Consider the following 24,364-nt stretch of genomic DNA (forward strand, 5'->3'; position numbering starts at 1 on the left):
AGAAAATATGTATTACGCAACCATTAAGCATGGACCCTCCATGTACAGTGCAAGCACCTGACATGCTTAGGATGACTCTGTGGCGAGATCACCACCCGGCCGGGTAATGTTCAGCAAACACAAAATGTAAATGTAATTTGAAACAAAATAGACCATTTTACTACAACAATTTAAGGCGGTATGTGTTTTGAAGCATTTTCTAAGCTATAGGGCAAATTAACAGAACATTCTGGGTGCCATTTGTATGAAATACATTAGTCGGTAGCGTCAATACCAGAACAATTATGTTCACATTCACAAATAACCACAGAGATGGCTCCGGTGTAGGGTTGCAAAACTACTGGAACGTTCCATAACGCATAGGTCTTGGGAGGGTACGGTAGGCTTATCGGCTTCCAAGGTTTAAGACTTTAGAAGACATATTCCTACAAACAACAAATTTCAACATAATGGCTTTCATTGAAATTGAACGACACCTGTATGGTAGCCTTATACCTTTCGATCGGGTTATCTCCGTATGTAGATAATGGTAATGCACGTATGGCTTTGCTTTTAAAGGCATAGTGGAGTCAAAAATGTGATTTAACTTTGTTCTATATACACACACCGAGTGTACATAACATTGGGAATACATTGGAAACTAAATAATAGTATTTAGTTGCAACTCCTTGTGCCCCCAGAACAGCCTCAATTTCATCAGCGCATGGACTCTACAAGGTGTCAAAATCCTTGCACAAGGATGCTGGCACATGTTGACTCCAATGCTTCCCACAGTTGTGCCAAATTTGCTGGATGTCCTATGGGTGGTGGACCATTCTTGATACACGTGGAAAACTTGAACGTGAAAAGCCCAGCAGTGTTGCAGTCCTCGACACAAACCGGTGTGCCTGGCACCTACTACCATACCCCGTTCAAAGGCACTGAAATATTTTGTCTTGCCCATTCACCCTCGGAATGTCACACATACACAATCCATGTCTGTTGTCGAGGCTTGAAAATCTTTTAACCCGTCCCCTACCCTTCATCTACAATGATTGAAGTGGATTTAACAGATGACGCCAATAAGGGATCATAGCTTTTACCTGGTCAGTTGATGTCATGGAAAAGAGCAGGTGTTCCTAATGTTTTGTACACGCAGAGTACATTTTCACACTACAAGGTTGGGAAAAAAAATACAATGAAATTGTGAAATGGTGATGATAATGCCATTTCAATGTAAGAGCGGATTGAAAAGACTGCCTGACATTTCTGCCAGTTTTGGTATTCCATGGTGTTGTTGCCATGCTGTAAATAAGTTATACCAATTAGAGAGTTCCAAACCGCTTGGCCAATAACAGCTAATTTTCAGTTTACCCCCATCCCACGTAAACCAACAACCCTAGCAAAATTGTTCATTGCTAAGAAGCTGTGTCTTTATGACCATTTTAATTTCAAACAATCACAGTAAGAGACTTAATTGTCACCCAGAAATTAATTGATATTGAGATAAAAAAAAAAACGCTGCATTGAACCTTTAACATTTCTGGGAACATTTTCAGTTAAATGTGGGGTATTGAGTGTGACCTTGTAACAGACTTAAATAGCCACTAGACCTGTGTCTAGACAAATGGTTCAACTTCGGAACACTCATTAAAAAAAAAGTGGCCTGTAGAATGAACGTGGGATTTTGACTTAAGCACCAGCGCAGCAAGAAAGAAAATCAATCAGATAATACATTGAATAACATATGATTATGCAGATGAGCGACAGGTAGCCTAGTGGTTAGAGCATTGGACTAGTAACTAGAAAGGTTGCAAGATCAAATCCCTGAGCTGACAAGGTGTAAAAAAAAAAAAAAAAAAAGAAAAATTTTTTTTTTTTAAAAGTGTTCTGTCCCTGAACAAGGTAGTTACCCCACTGTTCCTAGGCCATCATTGAAAATAAGAATGTGTAGACTTGCCTAGTAAAATAAAATGTACATCTGTATTGTTGTTTCAAGTTCAGTGCACTGAAGCAGTTCTTACATTTGAGGGGTGTGCATCATGAACAAAGTAATTATCATTTTTCTTAGTCTGAAAACCGCTGTGCTTGGGCACAGCCTCTGCTACAGAAAAAAAAAAGTTTGTATTGTATCTGTGGTAGCACCTTTACAATACTCATATCTAGACCGTCCCGACCTATTTTACCTGCACTACATATATTTTTATTAGAGATGTGCACCTTTAGCGGGACAGTTTTAAACGGGTACACACAAATTAACCATCACGAGTAAGGAAAAATAGTTTAAACCATACTTAATCTATGACAAAGTACGGATTCAAATGAGGTCATTGCCACTAACTAAATTAAGAAAAGTGTGTGTGCCACAATTTATCCCATCATTGTGCCGCGGTTCAGAAAAAGGCTGTGAGCCACTGCAGTGGTCTAGATGCAAGGCAAACATTGATTCAGTGCCTGTCTACCAGGCCCAATACTTACCTGCAGTTATAGTTCGTAGATACTATTGTAATTTCTCACCAAATGAGCTACATTTAATAAATTAGGCTGCCAGCCAAATAGAACTATCGCGCATTGCTAATACTGAATCACAACACAGGCTTATGACACACTAGCTTAGCTACTTTAACAAGGACTGATTTACCTACCAACAAATTAATCGACTTTTAATTTAACGGAAATGTTATCGTTCAGACAAGCACAGCCGTACACATGGACTGCATAACGTTAGACAAGCCACCAACGTAGGTTGCTAGTTTACGTTAGTTGCCGTTTTAGTTTCTCGGCTTCCCATCATAGGTCGGTGAAAGTTTGAAACGTAGTTTGTGGTGGTTAGTTAACCAGCTAGTTGCGTTAATCTCCCAAGCGGAACCAGGCCGGTAAAATAGCTAGCTAACATTAGCTATGGTGCACCACGCGTAGTCTGGTCCCGGCAATGGCTGCATGCAACACAGCGTGCCCAAGTTAGCTTGCTGTTAAATATTTTTACAAGACGTAGCTAGCTACTTGCACAAGCACAATATGTTGCTACTCATACCGTAGTGGCACTGGGTAAATGAATGTACCGAGTTGACAACGTTAGCTAGCAAGCTAGCCATTTTAGTTTCAAGACGTCAAAGTACTACAATAGGCAAAATTCAAAATAGCTAACTAAGGTTAGCTAGCAGACAACGCGCATGAAATGTGCTAGCTAACGTTAGCCATTTAAACAAAGCTGGGCGTTTAAGACTTCTGCTACGTTATTTAATTTAACATATAAATGAATGTAGCTAGCCAACTAGCTACATCTGCATGTTGTAGCAAATTCTGTCCGGTTCCATGTTGTGGGAGTGAAAGAAAACAAATGTTTTTTTTATATAGTTACCTCACTCGAGTGCCGTGTGCATCTCCTCTCAGCTCCGTACTAAAAAAAAAAGCTACCCGTTCACTGAGCAGCGACGCACAAACAGCCAATGGGTTTCCAAGGGGGCCTGCTTCCCACGACAATCAAGAGGGCCTTTTCGGTACTGCAGTTTACAGGCCTAGAAAGACAATTCTTATAGACCGCCCGAAAGAGAAGTCACGTTTTTTAATTCCAAATAAGACACTTTAGTCATCAACTTTGTGAACAAAACATCAATTGAATTATTCAAGTAATTGTCTCAGAGGCAGGTTTTATCCCATCATTCACAGACTAAGTTATTAACATTTTAGATTCATGCTGTGAAGTTGCGATCTTCTGTCACATGAACACGCTGAAGGGAAATCATTCACGCGTTCTCGTGAGGGGGGATTCTTTGCACCTGTTGAACATTGCCAGAAGAATAGAAAGCAATAGGAAGAGAAGCAGCAAAAACCTGAATGTACTGTCATGTTCAGCTTTCAACTTCAGTCTAAAATCTACACACAAATTGGTGATCGCATTTTTTGTTATTATGAATGTTGTCATGCATCTGTTTTAAGATCGATGGGTGGTTTGTGTTAGCTAGCTTTAGCATCTTGACAAGGCATCTTGAAAACGCTCATGGTTGTTTTGCTTGTAATATGTGCTATTGTAGTTATAAACACAATGCTTGATAAGATAATTATGACATTATCTAAGTGACTATTCAAATGCTGTCAATAAGCAACCAAACAGGCGGCATGACTGGTGGTGGCACAGCTGTCTGTGTGGGTCGCTACACAGCCCCCCCACCACAAAGTCCCTCGTCCCTGAGAGAACAAACAAAGTCTCTGAAGCAACCCGGAGGTCTCCTTTGCCTGCATGGCCGTGGTGGTCGCAGAGTGTCCAGATGTGAAACGGGGCTCAGTCTGTGGCAGGGGGCTGCCCCTCTGGTGCCCAGGGGATGAAGGCAGGGATATGGGGGACAAGGATGCGGGAACGGAGAACCACACTGTGGAACACAGGGAGGGAGACTGTTGTCTGGAGCCTTGTCAGTGGTGCCTGGGGGTGGGTGCCTGGAGAATGTCATTGCCAGAGAGGGGAATTGTGGGGGTCCCTGGGGTTTGGGGAGAAGAGGCACCTCTGTATAGGGCTAACCTGTCCCAGTGCAGTGCCACCTTTCTCCTCCTGGGAGAATGCTGCACCCGGTAAACAACCTCCCCTACCTTCTCCAGGATGCTGCAGGGCCCCAACCAGTGGCTGTCCAACTTGGGGCATCTGCCTTTCTTTCTTAGGGGGCTATAGACCCAGACCAGCTCCCCAGCCACAAAGTGCCTTCCCCGGGTGTGCACGTCATAGTTCCTATTTTGCCTCACACCTGCATTCACCAGCTGCTCTCTGGCGAAGGTGTGGGCTGTCTCCAGGTGGTCCTAGAGTCTCCGGGCCCCGAGGTAACAGGAGGGCTATTCAGGGGACGACCAAGCGCCATCTCTGCAGTGGTGCGGATCTCTGTCCCCAGCATGAGGAGGGCAGGTGTGCAGGAGGTGGAGTCTTGGACAGCGGAGCTGCATGCCATGAGGACCATAGGCAGGTGCTTGTCCCAGTCACGCTGGTGTTTGGAAGAGACGATGGCCAGCTGCTGTCCAAGCGTTTTGTTGAAGAGCTCCACAAGGCCATCACTTTGAGGATGGAGAGGAGTAGTGGGGTCTTGTGCATACCCAGCCTCTGACACATGGTGGCGAACACACGGGACTCAAAGTTTCTCCCTTGGTTGCTGTGGATGGACTCCGCAGCTCCAAACCTGCTGAACATCCCCGCTGTCAGGGCGTCGACGATGTTCTCTGCCTCCTGGTCAGGCAGAGCATAGGCCTTGGGCAATTTTGTGAAATAGTCCATGGCCGTGAGCACCCAGCGGTTTCCAGTGTCTGGTGGGGAAAGGCCCAACTATATCCACTCCCACCCTCTCCATGGGAGCCCCAACTGGGAACTGTTGGAGCTGAGCATGAGGGTCCTTTCTCGCTGTGCAGTTGTCACAGCGGCGGCAAAAGTCCTCCACATCCCTCTTGTGCTGCCCCCAGTAAAAGTCCTGACGGAGGCGGCGGAGTGTTTTTGTGACCCCAAAGTGTCCAGTCCCCACCCCCCATGAGTGCTCTGGAGCACAGCTTCCTGTAATGCTTTTGGAACCACCACCTGCCACCTCTCCTCTCCCGTAGCTGACTCCTTCCATGCCCGCTGTAGTATGCCATCAGCCAGCCGCTGTCTCTCAAACTTTGACCAGAACCTTTTGGTCGCGAGTGAGAGAGCTGCCAACCCTTCCCACGGTGGCCTCAGCTGCTCCTCTACCCACTGTAGCACTGGCTGTAGGTCTGTGTCCGTCTCTGCTGCTGTCCCCATTCCGCCACGTCAACAGTCTGCAGCTCACAGCAGACCGGCCCGCTCGCCCAACACACTGTGGCACAGACCCCCTCCTCTGCACACAGCTCTCTCTCATGGCCCTCTTTCCGCTCACAGTGGTGGCACCCGTCTACAGTACAAGGCTGACGGGACATGGCATTGGAGTGACGTGCCCCTGCCCTGTGAAGTCGTGCGGCTGAAGCTCCTCCAACCAATGTGCCACCTGCCCCTCTGGCTCTCTGAAAGACATGAGCCTCTGGAGAGCAGAGTGGTCAGTCCTTACAGTAAAGGGCAGGCCACCCAGGTAGTACTTGAAGTGTTTGATGGAAGCCACAAAAGGAAGGAGCTCCCGCCGGGTGAAACAGTAGCGGCGCTCATGTTTGTCAAATGTTTTGCTGAAGTACGCCACCACTCTCTTCCCCCTCTGGCCCCAACTGGGTCAGCACCCCACCCATGCCCACATTGCTCGCGACTGTGTCCAGGATAAAGGGCAAGGTGATGGCACGGGGGCCTCGATCACCTTTGAGGCTGTTGAAGGCCTTCTCACACTCCGCTGTCCAAGTGAAGGCCTTGTCCTTCGGCAGCAGGCGGTTCAGGGGAGCAGCAACGCTTGAGAAGCACCGTACAAACCTCCTGTAGTACCAGGCCAGGCCCAGGAAGCTCTTCAGCTGATGCTGGTCAGTGGGGGTGGGCCAGTCTTGGATAGCCCCCACCTTGTCCTCCATGGTACTGGTACCCTCCTTCCCCACTAGATGGCCCAAGAAGGACACTTCTCTCCTCATGAAGTGGCACTTCTTGGGGTGAAGCTTCAGGCCTGCGGCAGCCACCCTCTCCAGCACACGCTGTCGCGCCCCCAGGGCTGACTGGAAGGAGCTGCCGCGGGCCAGGATGTCGTCAAGGTATACCAGACACTGCTGTCGGGGGATGCCATCCAGAACCCTGTCCATCAAACTCTCAAAAGTAGCTGGAGCGTTGCACAGGCCGAAGCACAGGACCTTGAACTACCCGTGTCCTCTCTTAGTGGAGAACGCAGTTTTGGCTCTGGCCTCTGGGGAGAGGGGCACCTGCCAGTAGCCACTGCGGAGGTCTAGTGAGGAGAACCAAGAGGACCCCCTAACCAGTTCCATCAACTCACCCCATACCACGTATCGATATGAGTTCTTCCTGGTTACCTCATTCAGCTGCCTGTAGTCCGCACAGAACCTCAGCTTGCCCCCCTTCTTAGGAACCATGACGACAGGGGCTGCCTGAGGACTTGATGAAGTCTGCCCGCTGCATCTCCAACACAACCTTGTCTGCCGCCTGCTGGCGTGCCAGCGGGATATGACGGGGACGCATCTTGATGGGCCGAGCATCACCTGTGTCGATCTCATGCTGCACCAGATGAGTCTGACACACCACTTCCTCACTCAGTGCAAAGCTGTCTTTGAGTTCAAACAGCAACTGCCACAACTGTTTCTGCTGCTCAGGTTCAAGACCAACACAGTTCCTCCCCCATATCTCCCTCACTGCAGACAGTGTCCTCTCCTCTCCCATCTGGGATAGCTGGGCTGGGGGGAAAAGTCACACACATATGTGGGGGAGGCAGGGCAGCCATTAATCTCTGCTGCTTTAAATGTTGGAGTAAAGGGGTTGTTGTGTGAATGTCACATTAGGAGGGGCATGGTGACTGCCAGCCCTCCCTGGGGGACATTGGGCAATCCCGGCTCAGATAGCCTGGCTGGCTACACCCCCAGCAGACCCCCGGGACCAGGGTGTGTGTTTCATCCCGCCTGTAGCGACACAGCACAAATTAGTTCAGTCATTTTAGCCACCCATGCAGGTTTTTCTGGCTCTGGGCTGCTCTGCCCCAAGTCCGCACAGTGGGTCTGTCTCCCTGCACCCCAACCGAAGCCCCAGCCCACACAAGCTCCCTCTCCAAAGCCATCTCCGAGGCTATCTGCAGTGACTCAGGATGAGTCAGCTGGTCTGTATGCGCAGCTCCGTAGGAGAGAGCACCTGTATCTACTGGTCCCGTGCTAGCTCGCTCTGCACGGAGGGGGGCATGTGAGCATACGCCTGCCGAGAGAGGGCAGTTTAAACCCCCGTTCTCACGTACGTAAGCGAGCCACGGTAGTCAGCTAGCTAGCTGGCTAACTTTTATCTATGTTTTTACTTCTGGCACCAATGTAATGACCTGGCTAGATCATAAAGGAACAATTGTCCAGAGGGTTGAGTTTACGATTTGTTAACCCAACACCACACAGGCTGTTTGGCTGTAGCTCACGGCAAATGAATTAAAGGTACCCTATAAAACAACCGTGACATTCTCTTGTGAAGACCAGACATAAGAGAGAGAACAATGGCTAAACATGGTCTTAACTTGCAATGCTCCATTCGCCTGCCAAACCACGCCATTCCACCAACCACCAGGATGCCCGGCATCAGAACATTCCAGGCATTCCCGTGATTGACATATAGCAGGTTGATTGGCATGTTGGACCCCGTGAACACTGGGTACTGGTAAGTACAACACAACCAACTAATAGCATAACATAACACACAGCTGTCTTAGCCCACATTGTTAGCCCAAATTGAATGTCATTGATTTAGGATAGCTATGTATCTATAGTTGGCTAGGTAAACACCATTACTATCTACACTAAACTAAAATATAAAAGCAACATGTTGGTACCGTGCTTAATTTGCTGGAAAATGAAATCGGAGACATTTTCCATATCAACAAAAAGCTTAACTCTCAAATGTAGTGAACAAATTTGTTTACCTCACTTATTAGTGAGCATTTCTCCTTTGCCAAGATACTCCATCCACCTGACAGGTGTGAAATATCAAGAAGCTGATTAAACAGCATGATCATTACACAGGTGTGTAATACCTTGTGCTGGGGACAATAAAATGCCACTTGAAATGTGCCATTCTGTCACACAATGCCACAGATTTAAGTTTTGAGGGAGCATGCAATTGGCATTGCAACTGCAGAAATGTCCACCAGAGCTGTTGCCAGAGAATTGAATGTTAATTTCTCTAACATAAGCTGCCGCCAACCACAGACCGCTCAACCACAGACCGCTTCAACCACAGACCGCTTCTTCACCTGGGGGATCGTATGAAGGGATTCTGAGGTGCTGAGGAGTGTTTCTGTCTATAATAATGCCCTTTTGTGGGAGGAAAACACACATGCCCTCCCAGGCCCACCCATGGTTGCACCCCTGCCCAGTCATGTGAAATCCATAGATTAGTGCCTGGTGAAATTAATTAAATGTAATGATTTTATTATTAGAACTGTAAATAAGTAAGATCTTTTAAATGGTCTCATGTTGCCTTTCAGGTATTTGTTCAGTATAGCTCAAATGTAAAGTAAAAATAAGACAGAGTGTAGTTACATTGATCATTGTGTCTAAATTGCTTGACGGCAAAGTTATTTTAGAAGAATCAGGTAACGTGGTCTTAGGGGGAGTAGATATCCTGATAAACTAGACCACTGCCAGTTCTACCCAAACGTGGGGTCGGGGTCCCTTAAAATGGAAACGGGGTCAGACCCCTGGTAAAATCTGTAATGTTATCAAACAAATTACATATATAAAATGTTTATTAGAATGGACTTTGACGTCTTTATTTTGTGTTGGAACAGCCCTGGGGGACCTACAATGGAGTGAATATGATTATACAGCGCATTCGGAAAGTATTCAGACCCCTTGACTTTTTACAAATTTTGTTACGTGCCTTATTCTGAAATTGATTAAATTTGATCTACATACTACCCCATAATGACAAAGTGAAAGCAGGTTTTTAGAAATGTTTCAAATGTATTAAAAATAAAAAACAGATACCTTATTTAAGTATTCAGAACTTTTGCTATGAGACTTGAAATTGAGCTCCTGTTTCCATTGATCATCCTTAAGATGTTTCTGCAACTTGATTGTCCACCTGTGGTAAATTAAATTGATTGGACATGATTTGGAAAGGCACACAGCTGTCTATATAAGGTCCCACAGTTGACAGTGAATGTCAGAGCAAAAACCGAGCCATGAGGTTGAAGGAATGCCCATAGATTGCCCATAGATTTTTGAGACAGGATTGTGTAGGGGAAGGCTACCAAAAAATGTCTGCAGCATTGAAAGTCCACAAGAACATAGTGGCCTCCTTCATTCTAAAGCTCCAGAGTTCCTCTGTGGAGATGGGAGAACCTTCCAGAAGGACGACCATCCTGCAGCACTTCACCAATCAGGTCTTTATGGTAGTGGCCAGACGGAAGCCACTCCTCAGTAAAATGCACATGACAGCTCGCTTGGAGTTTCCCAAAAGGCACCTAAAGGAAACAGAAACAAGATTCTCTGGTCTGATGAAACCAAGATGGAACTCTTCGGCCTAAATGCCAAGCGTCACGTCTGGTGGACACCTGGCACCCTCCCTACGGTGAAGCATGGTGGTGGCAGCATCATGCTGTGGTAATGTTTTTCACCCGCAGGGACTGGGATACTAGTCAGGATCAAGGGAAAGTTGAACGGAGCAAAGTACAGAGAGATCCTTGATGAAAACCTGCTCCAGAGCACTTAGGACCTCCGACTGGGGTGAAGGTTCACCTTCCAACAGGACAACGACCCTAAGCACACAGCCAAGACAATGCAGGAGTGGTTTTTGGTCTTTGAATGTCCTTGAGTGGCCCAGCCAGAGCCCGGACTTGAACCAGATCGAACATCTCTGGAGAGACCTGAAAATAGCTGTGCAGCGACGTTCCCCGTCCAACCTGACAGAGCTTGAGAGGATATGCAGAGAAGAATGGGATATACAGGTGTGCCAAGCTTGTAGTGTCATACAGAAGATGGCACTCGGCTGTAATCGCTGCCAAAGGTGTTTCAACAAAGTACTGAGTAAAGGGTCTGAATACTTATGTGATACAGTGCCTTGCGAAAGTATTCGGCCCCCTTGAACTTTGCAACCTTTTGCCACATTTCAGGCTTCAAGCATAAAGATATAAAACTGTATTTGTTTGTGAAGAATCAACAACAAGTGGGACACAATCATGAAGTGGAACGACATTTATTGGATATTTCAAACTTTTTTAACAAATCAAAAACTGAAAAATTGGGCGTGCAAAATTATTCAGCCCCTTTACTTTCAGTGCAGCAAACTCTCTCCAGAAGTTCAGTGAGGATCTCTGAATGATCCAATGTTGACCTAAATGACTAATGATGATAAATACAATCCACCTGTGTGTAATCAAGTCTCCGTATAAATGCACCTGCACTGTGATAGTCTCAGAGGTCCGTCAAAAGCGCAGAGAGCATCATGAAGAACAAGGAACACACCAGGCAGGTCCGAGATACTGTTGTGAAGAAGTTTAAAGCCGGATTTGGATACAAAAAAAAATTTCCCAAGCTTTAAACATCCCAAGGAGCACTGTGCAAGCGATAATATTGAAATGGAAGGAGTATCAGACCACTGCAAATCTACCAAGACCTGGCCGTCCCTCTAAACTTTCAGCTCATACAAGAGGAAGACTGATCAGAGATGCAGCCAAGAGGCCCATGATCACTCTGGATGAACTGCAGAGATCTACAGCTGAGGTGGGAGACTCTGTCCATAGGACAACAATCAGTCGTATATTGCACAAATCTGGCCTTTATGGAAGAGTGGCAAGAAGAAAGCCATTTCTTAAAGATATCCATAAAAAGTGTCGTTTAAAGTTTGCCACAAGCCACCTGGGAGACACACCAAACATGTGGAAGAAGGTGCTCTGGTCAGATGAAACCAAAATTGAACTTTTTGGCAACAATGCAAAACGTTATGTTTGGCGTAAAAGCAACACAGCTGAACACACCATCCCCACTGTCAAACATGGTGGTGGCAGCATCATGGTTTAGGCCTGCTTTTCTTCAGCAGGGACAGGGAAGATGGTTAAAATTGATGGGAAGATGGATGGAGCCAAATACAGGACCATTCTGGAAGAAAACCTGATGGAGTCTGCAAAAGACTTGAGACTGGGACGGAGATTTGTCTTCCAACAAGACAATGATCCAAAACATAAAGCAAAATCTACAATGGAATGGTTCAAAAATAAACATATCCAGGTGTTAGAATGGCCAAGTCAAAGTCCAGACCTGAATCCAATCGAGAATCTGTGGAAAGAACTGAAAACTGCTGTTCACAAATGCTCTCCATCCAACCTCACTGAGCTCGAGCTGTTTTGCAAGGAGGAATGGGAAAAAATGTCAGTCTCTCGATGTGCAAAACTGATAGAGACATACCCCAAGCGACTTACAGCTGTAATCGCAGCAAAAGGTGGCGCTACAAAGTATTAACTTAAGGGGGCTGAATAATTTTGCACGCCCAATTTTTCAGTTTTTGATTTGTTAAAAAAGTTTGAAATATCCAATAAATGTCGTTCCACTTCATGATTGTGTCCCACTTGTTGTTGATTCTTCACAAAAAAATACAGTTTTATATCTTTATGTTTGAAGCCTGAAATGTGGCAAAAGGTTGCAAAGTTCAAGGGGGCCGAATACTTTCGCAAGGCACTGTATATACACTACCGTTCAAAAGTTTGGGGTCAGTTCGGTGGTTGATTATCTTTGGAGAAATGCTTAATAACAGGGATGTAAACTAATTTGTGTACCAAATTTGAGAGCAATACGTTTTTTTGTGCGTATTGAGCATTTCTGGGATCTTTTATTTGAGCTCATGAAACATGGGATGAACACTACATATTTTGTCATTTTTTGTTTTTTATTTATATTTATTTATTTATATATATATATATATATATATATATATATATGTGTGTGTGTGTGTGTGTGTGTGTATGTATGTATGTACGTATTTACCTCACAACAATTAAATGCTGATGTGGCTATCATAAAGAACTACAAATGCCATGATAATCTGGACGAGACTGCCGAATCGAGGCAAAGGTAAGAATCTTTGGATAACTATCTGTTAGCTAAATGTAGTAATTAATAAATTGGCTACATTTCTTTAAATGGACAATTCTGTGAACTTCCTCTTGCAAGTTATATAATAAACACAATACCTGTTGGTGTCAGGTGTCAGCTAGCGATAATGGGCAGGAGCTTGCAGGGATTTGTAGTTTTGCATGAGGTCTACATTGATGCTATTTTTCTAATCAGAGTAGATAGTAAATAAAGCCCCACCCCCCCCCGGTAAAGCCTACACAAAACTCCCCTATGAGGAAAAATGGATGGTGGAAAAACAATTGGAACCATTTCCCTGTTTGACAGCCAGGTTTTATGGATATTATGACTCCTCCACTATGGGGTTCTATGGGAGGTGTAATGGTTTATTCTATTGGTGGTGTAGGTGGTTTTCATAGGTCTCGAATGATCTTGTTTAATGGTTTTATTGCTTGAATGTATAAAGACACACTATTGAACTTTTACTGGAATCCATTTCACTGTGTTTAATTTGTTCCTTGGGATGATGTTCCTAGGGAATATTTAGTATATTTGTCATTTACTGTTTACACTTGGCTAAGAACTAGCCTGCTATTAAATACATCATATTTTTCCACAGGTTCCCAGTTAATGACCATCCCAGGGTGCAGCAGTTGGTAGCAAATGTCAGGTGGATGAATTGGAAACCAACCCAACACTCTCCTCTCTGCCCATCACTTTGAAGAGGAATGTTTTGGGCATGATAACAAGAGAAAATTCTACCTCATCCCGATTGCTGTGCCCACCATTTTTTTTCCTTCGCTGAGTGGTCACAATTCCCCAGGGAAAGACAAGGAATACAGTAGGTACAGAGGTAAGTAGCTACATTGATCATGCAAAATCATCTGCTCTACAGGATCGCACTTACTGTGTAAGCTGAGGTGCTTTTGTTATAGTCAGGTGCCCTGACTCAGAAGCAGTGCGGCGGCCTGGAATTGACTGGTGTCTGCCTTGGCAGGACGCCGCCGAGGAGGAAGCCCTGCAGAGGGAAGATTTTTCATTGTTGTGAGTGTCAGTTGTGTTCACATGCCACTCACCTGAGGTCCTCCTGTGTGTTTCAGTCTCAAAGTAACACTGCCGTCGCTGCTGTTTTCTTGCCTCTACCAGAGAACTACATGGCTTATTACAGTGGTGCTGCAGGCCTCTGACGTCACTAGGCGATGTTCCCACACCTCAGTGGATCCAATGACGACAAACCGTTGCTCTCCATCTCATTTGGCTGTGATTTTATTTTTTTCCATGCTTCTTTATTGCATGGGTGTCATTTACCTTTTGTTTTCACATGCCACTTAACTGAGTTCTGCCTGTGTGTTCCAGCTAAAATTGGTAATCGCATGCCAGTTCCAGGCCAGCTGCTGCTGATTCCTTGCCTCTACTAGAGAGCTACCTGGCTGACTACAGTGGAGCTGCAGGCCGCTGATGTCACCAGGCGATGTTCCCACACCTCAGCTGAGCAAAGGATCCAATACCGACAAACCATGCTGGAGATCTTCAATGGCACAGTAGTACAGCTTCTTGGTTAAATACGAAGATTCTCTTTTACTCTCTACAGTTGGATTGACAATGGTGCTTGTGTGCATCTAAAATGTTTTATGATCTTTGATGAGAGCCATCATCATATGGGTTTAGAAGTACAACACAGAAACTTTTTCTGAAAGTTATTTTAAAACTGTGTTGGTCCCTTTCCTACAGGAAATAATCCATCTCTTAACTGAATTGGACTACCGGTTTCTGTCAAAACACCCACACTGTGATCTAAGTGACTTTTGTGGAAAGATAGATATGGAATAGCTTGGATGTCATCAGACTTTTGGGCAAGTCATGATGAGGTTAAATGATGTCCTCTTGTCTTTCTCACTCCTATCCTCTCTGTCACCCCTCTCATCTCTCTCTCTTCTGTGCTCTCCACTGTCTCCTCAAATCAAATCAAATTTTATTGGCCACATACACATGGTTAGCAGATGTTAATGCGAGTGTAGCGAAATGCTTGTGCTTCTAGTTCCGACCATGCAGTAATATCTAACAAGTAATCTAACAATTTCACAACAACTACCTTAAACACACAAGTGTAAAGGAATGAATAAGAATATGTACATGTGAATATATGGATGAGCTATGGCTGAATGGCATAGGCAAGATGCAGTAGATGGTAGAGTACAATATATCCATATGAGATGAGTAATGTAGAGTATGTGAACATTATATAATGTGGCATTGTTTAAAGTGACTAGTGATACATTTATTACATCCCATTTTTTATTATTAAAGTGGCTAGTGATTTGAGTCAGTATGTTGGCAGCAACTACTCAATGTTAGTGATGGCTGTTTAACAGTCTGATGGCTTTGCGATAGAAGTTGTTTTTCAGTCTCTCGGTCCCAGCTTTAATGCACCTGTACTGACCTCGCCTTCTGGATGATAATGGGGTGAACAGGAAATGGCTTGGTGGTTGTTGTCCTTTACAATCTTTTTGACCTTCCTGTGACATCGGGTGGTGTAGGTGTCCTGGAGGGCAGGTAGTTTGCCCCTGGTGATGCGTTGTGCAGACGGGACCACCCTCTGGAGAGCCTTGCAGTTGATGGCAGTGCAGTTGCGTACCAGGCGGTGATACAGCCCGACAGGATGCTCTTGATTGTGCATCTGTAAAAGTTTGTGAGTGTTTTTGTTAACAAGCCAAATTTCTATAGCCTTCTGAGGTTGAAGAGGCGCTGTTGCTCCTTCTTCACCACGCTGTCTGTGTGGGTGGACCATTTCAGTTTGTCCGTGATGTGTACACTGAGGAACTTAAACCTTTTCCACTACTGTCCCGTCAATGTGTATAAGGGGGTGCTGCCTCTGCTGTTTCCTGAAGTCCACGATCATCTCCTTTGTTTTGTTGACATTGAGTGTGAGGTTATTTTCCTGACACCACACTTCGAGGGCCCAAACCTCCTCCCTGTAGGCCGTATCGTCGTTGTTGGTAATCAAGCCTACCACTGTAGTGTCGTCTGCAAACTTGATGATTGAGTTGCCATGGCCACGCAGTCATGGGTGAACAGGGAGTACAGGAGAAGGCTGAGAACGCACCCTTGTGGGGCCCCAGCGTTGAGGATCAGCGGGGTGGAGATGTTGTTTCCTACCTTCACCACCTGGGGGCGCCCCTTCAGAAAGTCCATGATCCAGTTCCACAGGGTGGGGTCGATACCCAGGGTCTCGAACTTAATAACGAGTTTGGAGGGTACTATGGTGTTAAATGCTGAGCTGTAATCGCTGAACAGCATTCTTACATAGGTATTCTTCTTGTCCAGATGGGTTAGGGCAGTGTGATTGCGTCGTCTGTGGACGTATTTTGGTGGTAAGCAAATTGGAGTGGGTCTAGGGTGTCAGGTAGGGAGGAGGTGATATGATCCTTGACTAGTCTCTCAAAGCACTTAATGTTGACGGAAGTGAGTCATTTAGCTCAGTTAGCTCAGTTACCTTAGCTTTATTGTGAACAGGAACAATGGTGGCCCTCTTGAAGCATGTGAGAACAGCAGACTGGGATAAGGGTTGATTGAATATGTCCATAAACACACCAGCCAGCTGGTCTGTGCATGCTCTGAGGATGCTGCTAGGGATGCCGTCTAGGCCGGCAGCCTTGCGAGGGTTAACACGTTTAAATGTTTTAATCACGTTGGCTGCGGTGAAGGAGAGCCCGCAGGTTTTGGTAGCGGGCCGTGTCAGTGGCACTGTATTGTCCTCAAAGCGAGCAAAGAAGTAAAGAAGTTGTTTAGTTTGTCTGGGAGCAAGACATCCTGGTCCGTGACGGGGCTGGTTTTCTTTTTGTAATCCGCAATTCACTGTAGACACTGCCTGAGCCGTTGAATTGCGACTCTACTTTGTCTCTATACTGACGCTTAGCTTGTTTGATTGCCTTGGAGAGGGAATAGCTACACTGTTTGTATTCGGTCATGTTTCCAGTTGCCTTGCCATGATTAAAAGCAGTGGTTCGCGCTTTCAGTTTTACTCGAATGCTGCCATCAATCCAGGTTTCTGGTTGGGAAGGTTTTAATAGTCACTGTGGGTACAACATCACCGATGCACTTGCTAATAAACTCGATCACCGAATCCGCATATACATCAATGTTGTTGTCTGAGGCGATCCGGAACATATCCCAGTCCACGCGATCAACGCAATTTTGAAGCGTGGAATCAGATTGTTCGGACCAGCGTTGAACAGACCTGAGCAAGGGCATTTCCTGTTTTAGTTTCTGTCTATAGGCTGGGAGCAACAAAATGGAGTCGTGGTCAGATTTGCCGAAAGGAGGGCGAGGGAGTGCTTTGTATGTACAAAAGTTAGTGTAGCATTGATCCAGAATTTTGCCAGCCCGGGTCGCGCATTCGATATGCTGATAAAATTTAGGAAGCCTTGTTTTCAGATTAGCCTTGTTAAAATCCCCAGGTTCAATAAATGCAGCCTCAGGATACAGTGAGGGAAAAAAGTATTTTATCCCCTGCTGATTTTGTACGTTTGCCCCCTGACAAAGAAATCATCCGTCTATAATTTTAATGGTAGGTTTAATTGAACAGTGAGAGACAGAATAACAACAACAAAATCCTGAAAAACGCATGTCAAAAATGTTATAAATTGATTTGCATTTTAATGAGGGAAATACGTATTTGACCCCTCTGCAAAACCCTTGTTGACAATCACAGAGGTCAGACGTTTCTTGTAGTTGGCTACCAGTTTTGCACACATCTCAGGAGGGATTTTGTCCCACTTCCTCTTTGCAGATTTTCTCCAAGTCATTAAATCAGCAGGGGATCAAATACTTTTTTCCCTCACTGTATGTTGTTTCCCGTTTACATAGAATCAAATGAAGTTATTTCAGGGCCGTTGATGTGTCTGCTTGGGGGGATATACACGGCTGTGATTATAATCGAAGAGAATTCTCTTGGTAGATAATGTGGTCGGCATTTGATTGTAAGGAATTTAGGTCAGGTGAACAAAAGGACTTGAGTTCCTGTAGGTTGTTATGATCACACCACGACTCGTTAATCATAAGGTATTCACCCCCGCCCTTCTACTTACCAGAGAGATGTTTGTTGCTGTCGGCGTGATGCCTGAAGAAACCGGGTGGCTGTAGCTACTCTGATCACATATCCCGATTGAGCCATGTTTCAGTGAAACAGTGTCACGCCCTGACCTTAGTATTCTTTGTTTTCTTTATTGTTTTGGTTAGGTCAGGGTGTGACATGGGTGATGTATGTGTTTTTTGTACTGTCTGAGGGTTTTGTAGGTTTATGGGGTTGTTTACCATCTAGGTGTTTATATATGCCAAAGGTTGCCTAGATTGGTTCTCAATTAGAGGCAGGTGTTAATCGTTGTCTCTGATTGGGAACCATATTTAGGCAGCCATCTTCTTTGGGTATTTCGTGGGTTATTGTCTATGTTATGTTGCCCGTTAGCTCAGTGTTTCGTTAGCGGTCACGTTCGTCTTATCGTTTTGTTGTTTTGTTTAAGTGTTCTTCGTGTTCTTCCTTCAATAAAGAAGAATGTATTCTAACCACGCTGCGCTTTGGTCTACTCCATACGACGATCGTGACAAACAGAGAATGTTACAATCTCTGACGTCTCTCTGGAAGGGAACCCTTGCTCGAATTTCGTATACCTTGTAGTCAAGAGACTGGACATTGGCGAGTAGCATACTCAGGAGCGGTGAGCGATGTGCCTGTCTATGGAGCCTGACCAGTAGACCTCTCCGTCTGCCCCTTCTGAGCCGTTGTTTTGGGTCGCCTACTGGGATCCGATCCATTGTCCATTGTCCAAACAGAGAATCCGCTTCAGGAAAGTTGTATTCCTGGTCGTAATGTTGGTAAGTTGACGTTGCTCTTATATCCAATAGTTCCTCCCGGCTGTATGTAATAAGACTCTACAGGACGTGGATATTGCAGCCCTCCTGATCAAGTTAAAAGTGTTCAGTATTCTCTGATTCTTAACATGATTTTTGCTCATAATGGTAGATATGGTGGATATACAGTTTAAGTCGGAAGTTTACATACTTAGGTTGGAATCATTAAAACTTTTTCAACCACTCCACAAATTTCTTGCTAACGAACTATAGTTTTTGCAAGTCGGTTAGGACATTACTTTGTGCATGACACAAGTAATTTTTTCCAACAATTGTTTATAGACAGATTATTTCACTGTATCACAATTTCAGTTGGTCAGAAGTTTACCAACACTAAGTTGACTGTGCCTTTAAACAGCTTGGAAAATGCCAGAAAATTATGTCATGGTGTTAGAAGCCTCTGATTGGCTAATTGACATCATTCGAGTCAATTGGAGGTGTACCTGTGGATGTATTTCAAGGCCTACCTTCAAACGCATATTGTAGACCTCCACAAGTCTGGTTCATCCTTGGGAGCAATTTCCAAACGCCTGAAGGTACCACATTAATCTAAACAATAGTACGTAATTAAAAACACCATGGGACCACACAGCCGTCATAGCGCTCAGGAAGGAGACGCATTCTGTCTCCTAGAGATGAACGTACTTTGGTGCGAAAAGTGCAAATCAATCCCAGAACAACAGCAAATGACCTTGTGAAGATGCTGGAGGAAACAGGTACAAAAGTATCTATATCCACAGTTAAACAAGTTCTATATTGACATAACCTGAAAGGCTGCTCAACAAGGAAGAAGCCACTGCCATAAAAAAAGCCAGACTACGGTTTGCAACTGCACATGTGGAGAAAGATCGTACTTTTTGGAGAAATGTCCTCTGGTCTGATAGAACTGTTTGGCCATAATGACCCTTGTTATATTTGGAGGAAAAAGGTGGAGGCTTGCAAACTGAAGAACACCATTCCAACCGTGAAGCACGGGGGTGGCACCCATCATCATGTTGTGGGGTTGCTTTGCTGCAGGTGGGACTGGTCCACTTCACAAAATAGATGGCATCATGAGAAAATAAAATGATGTGGATATATTGAAGCAACATCTCAAGACATCAGCCAGGAAGTTGAAGCTTGGTCGCAAATGGGTCTTCCAAATGGACAGTGATCCCAAGTATACTTCCAAAGTTGTGGCAAAAGGACTTAAGGACAACAGAGTCAAGGTATTGGACTGGCCATCACAAAGCCCTGACCTTAACCCAATAGAACATTTTTGGGCAGAACTGAAAAAGCGTGTGCGTGCAAGGAGGCCTACAAACCTGACTCAGTTACACCAGCTCTGTCAGGAGGAATGTCCAAAATTCACCCAACTTATTGTGGGAAGCTTGTGGAAGGCTACCCAAAACGTTTGACCCAAGTTAAACAATTTAAATGCAATGCTACCAAATACTAATTGTGTGTATGTAAACTTGTGACCCACTGGGATTGTGATGAAAGAAATAAAAGCTGAAATAAATCCTTCCCTCTAATATTATTCTGACATTTCACATTCTTACAATAAAGTGGTGATCCTAACTGATCTAAGACAGGGAAGTTTTACTAGGATTAAAGTTCAGGAATTGTGAAAATTATGAAAATATATTTGGCTAAGGTGTATGTAAACTTCCAACTTCAGCTGTTTAGATGTGTGATATATTTCTAGTTGCACAAATGTCTTACTTACAATGACGTAGTCTGCTCACTATAATTTCCATCCAGTATATTTTTTACACGCATGCCTGGGGAACCCCTTAACTCCTCCTCCTTCTGGCTTCTCATATCCGTGCCCTGTTGATGGACACTATGCCCCCAGATGCAGAGAAGAGCCATCACCAGTTCAGCTCATCAAACTGTCAAATCTCTGGAAGGGACAACAGACATTGCTCAATTTTCCCTTGATTTGGCCTGTTTGCTACCCAGCCGAACGGATTAAAGTTTTTATGCACAAATCCTTTAGCTGTTGTATTTTTACATTTTGTGTGTGTTTCTTAGAAGCTGGCAGGTTAGTTGGCGGGCTGTTTTGAAGTTTAAACATTTTCATTGTTTAATATCTGCTCATAATTGGTTATTTATTACATATGAATAGATTATCTGTGGAATTTCACTCTATTATGATTGGTCGGAGAGTTACTAAACAATCTCCTGTAGTCATGTGAAGTGGAGTTCCTCCTCCACCAATCCCTCAGGGCTGCAATGTTAAACGTCCAACTCCATTCTCTTATATCAACTGACACCGGACCAGCAGCAGTCGGTAAGTAACCTGACCCCACTGGAGGTCTTGATGGCATTTGTGTAGAACAAGAAAGAAAACAATCAGGTGACCAGTACAAGTATAAAACTTTATTGAACTATTTACTGATAACGTGTAGAAGCAGATTAGCATGTAGTTTACATCAGGGTGCACAACCTTTCACTTCTGTAAGGGGTTCTTTATCTTGTCCTTTTTACTCTGATGCAGCACTTGTTTTTGAATAGCAGAACAGAAATAAAGGACCTCGTGCCGTACTCATGTTGAAAAGGCAGGTCGAAGAGATCTCTTTGCAGGGGTTAGAAAGTATGGACCCCGTAATATCACAGCAAACAGTATATCTGATTTCACTCCTAATATTTGTTTGCCATAACTCACCATGTCAGTGGCTCTGTAAATATATCATGTTGTCATCATCTTCTAGAATCCTGGAGTTTGTATATTATACTTCTTGTACATAAAACTTTTATCAAATACTGTATAATTTTGAATTTGTGTACATGTTATACACTAACTAGGTAACCTTATTGATTAGTTGGGACACAGATCAAATTATTAACAGGCAAATCGTCACTGCATAACTTTTGCAGAAACCTTTCACAAATGTTTCATTGTGTAACAAGTATCTATTGTTGTGATTGCATTGTGATGAATAGAACATATACAAATGCAAGGGCTCCTGAAGTGCACATATAGAGCTAGCTAGAGTAAGTTTGATTTAGTCCTCAATAAGTTACTTGTATGTTTAGAGTGCATGGTTGTGGTCCCCACCAGTGGTGCTGCAAAAGCAGATTTCCCCTCCCCAACTTGTCACATCCACACAGATTCACATCCAGAAACAATGGCAGAATGGCCAAAAGCTTCCTGCGCTCATGCCTGTGATGATGTTGCTGCTCATGCACGCACTGCTCCGGTACTAGTGCGCAGGCAGAGTAGTCCCAGTAAAACTGGAACTAGCAAGATTGGCGTATGCGACCATGAGTAGATTACGATGAAAACAGTTGGAGGTTGTCTAGTTCTTATTATAGCTCAGTGATGGGTATGTGCAAATACCATTCACCAATGCACTTTGCAAATCTTCTGTAGGGGTCAACGGAATGGTTTATGCTGGTCTACGGAATTCACGCAATACCTGATTTACAAGTGTGGAAGATGTTGCTTAACACCACAAAAATATCTGGTGGGGATGGCCATGTGACCCATTGACCTCAGCAGCGCTATGGGAGCCAATGCTATCTTTTGGAAATTATAGGGTGCTCAAGGATTTCCCAGTCTGTTTTGTGATTGAAGACTTTAGGAAGATCTCAATTGCGTACTCCTCACATCCTCTCTTCTGTGGGTTTATTGCCACCACCAACTGGACGGAGTTAAAAAGATTAAAATAAAATCTATACGTGATAGGGAAAACGAACTTAATCCACCCCAAATAAAATAGTACACTGACAAAAACAAAACTCCCACTTCTTCCATCCTTCAAATCTCCATATCTCTCTTCTCAAGGCCTGTTCTAGGGCCTGAGAGTGTGGTACGGCTTGTGACAATACTCTGTGCAACTCCTCCACCGTGAAGTCTTTCAGTCCCAGAAACCTTTCTGCCGCATCAACGATGATCTCTATTTTCCTGGACTTCCTCTCCACCTTGGCAGTGCAATTAATCACCATAGCTATAAAGGCCACAAAGTCCACCTTTAAAATAACTGGGTCCTGATATGGAAAGGCAACCTCAGCAGCCAACAGTGAAGGCCTATCCACCATCATGGACTCTTCAGGAGCACCATTCAACCCTCAACCTTTTTAACAGCTGCTGAAAATGAAATGCTCTGGGCAGCCCTGACTTTGGCCACCTCATTCTCTTTCACCCTTGTTGGGCATTCCAAAAACATGGCTTCATGTTTCCCACCACAATTGCAACATGTCACATTTTCATCACTTTTAAAACATATATGATCTCGGCTTCCCCCTTCTGTAAACACTTGGAACATGTCCAAAAGCTTTACAGTGATCCCACTGCATTGGTCTTTGGATAAATGCTTACACTCTAGTTTATACAACCAACTGCACTTGAGGGAGAGACTCCATATTAGAAAACAAAATAACAGATACTCATCACTTTTTCTTTATTCACCACACGAGTCATCCGACATGCATCAATCCATCCAATAATATTTTTAATCTCTGCAACATCGACCAGATATTACCCCCTTTGGCGTTGCCCTGTTCCTGAAGAGACACACACGGCACGTCAAAGTTTTCAAATCGGTTGAGACGCAACACATTCAGCCTGATCCTCAGAAGTACAAAAGATCTTAACAAGCCCGCCTCTCGTGATCCTCACAGCCTTCACTTTACCCCGTATGCTCTCCAACAGTTTTGAGATCTCAAATGGATTCTTCAAGATAGGATTACCAATCAGCTGTTCCTCATTAACAAACCATAACCCTATAAAACAAGGGACATTCTCACCACTGTATGCTACTTTGCTCCATTCTTTTAGACAATAGTCCAATTCTTCATGATTCTACCGCCATTAGATGATCCACATCAGCGTCCAATTCCGCCATCTTTTCCTTCTTGTCAAAAAACCTAGCATCCTCGTCTCCTCAAAACACATTGGAGGAGGTCAGAGGGGGGTGATCTCTGGCTTTCTCATCAAATGGGTTTTGAGAAGGAGAAAGATAAGAGGATGTGAGGAGTATGCAATTGAGATCTTCCCCTAGTCAAAACCAGACTTCTTAATTGAACAAGAGCCACGGGGCGACACTACTTCAAGTCAGGCTGGGTGATGTCACCGCACGATGCTCACGCTGGCTCTCGGCTAACCAGCTAACCAGGTATAGTGATACTGTCAGCAACCAAGTTTATAGAGTTTAGGACTCTTACGCAATACTCTCACTAAATACACAGGTTATTTAATTCTGGTGGGAGCAAGTAACTCAGACGAGGCTGATACATTTTAATTGGTATTTTACTCCAGTATGTGAATGTCCCTAAAGGTCTGTGGTACAAAACCAAGAATGAAAGGTCCTGAGCAGTTCAACACTCCCCGCTCTATGGTGTCCAGTCGGCCCAAGTAGTGCTGTTGGTAATGGCTGTCCTCCAAGAAGCGGCCTCTGGGGGGGGGGGGGGGTTCAGAATTCTAGGGAAGTCGTGTCAAGGGTGCTGACAATGTCCACATAAGAATTGGTGAAAGAGAAAACTGGGGACAGTTAGCTGTCTCACAATCGCTGGGTACCTCCTGTCTTAATGCTGTGACACGTGAACTTGACTATTATCTCTAATTTATCAAAAACAATACCGGATACAGAATAAATGTCAGTTCAAAATGCTTGCTCGCACCCAGCCACCCACAAACACAGCAGTCCCACCAGCAACTCCACCACCAGCGATAGCCTACAGCCAGGGCTGTGCACAGACCTTTCAGTGGGTACCCTGTGTAAAATCTGCTTTCTTGAGATTAAGGTAGTGTTTTAGTTATTTGTAACCCATATATTGTTGTTAGGGAAATTACTTTGCTGTTAGATAAAGTTGTCAACTATAAGTTGCA

The 24,364-nt window shown here is 44.5% G+C and overlaps 1 protein-coding gene across 2 annotated transcripts in view; it reads right to left on the reverse strand.

Moving 5' to 3' along the window:
* LOC139380254 (solute carrier family 39 member 10) overlaps nt 1-3,422 on the reverse strand; it is a 69,961-nt gene extending 66,539 nt beyond the window's left edge. The window contains exons 1-2 of one of the 2 annotated variants that reach the window (XM_071122794.1): nt 3,341-3,381; nt 1,083-1,152 (exon numbers count right to left, since the gene is read on the reverse strand). The gene's annotated coding sequence lies outside the window, so the exon portion shown is untranslated. Of the gene's footprint in view, nt 1-1,082; nt 1,153-3,340 lie in introns of both variants that reach the window. The other variant, XM_071122795.1, reaches the window with a different exon arrangement.
* Between the last annotated feature and the right edge of the window lie 20,942 nt (nt 3,423-24,364).

This window comes from Oncorhynchus clarkii, chromosome 22 (assembly GCF_045791955.1).
Source record: "Oncorhynchus clarkii lewisi isolate Uvic-CL-2024 chromosome 22, UVic_Ocla_1.0, whole genome shotgun sequence".
NCBI classification, from domain to species: Eukaryota; Metazoa; Chordata; class Actinopteri; order Salmoniformes; family Salmonidae; genus Oncorhynchus; species Oncorhynchus clarkii.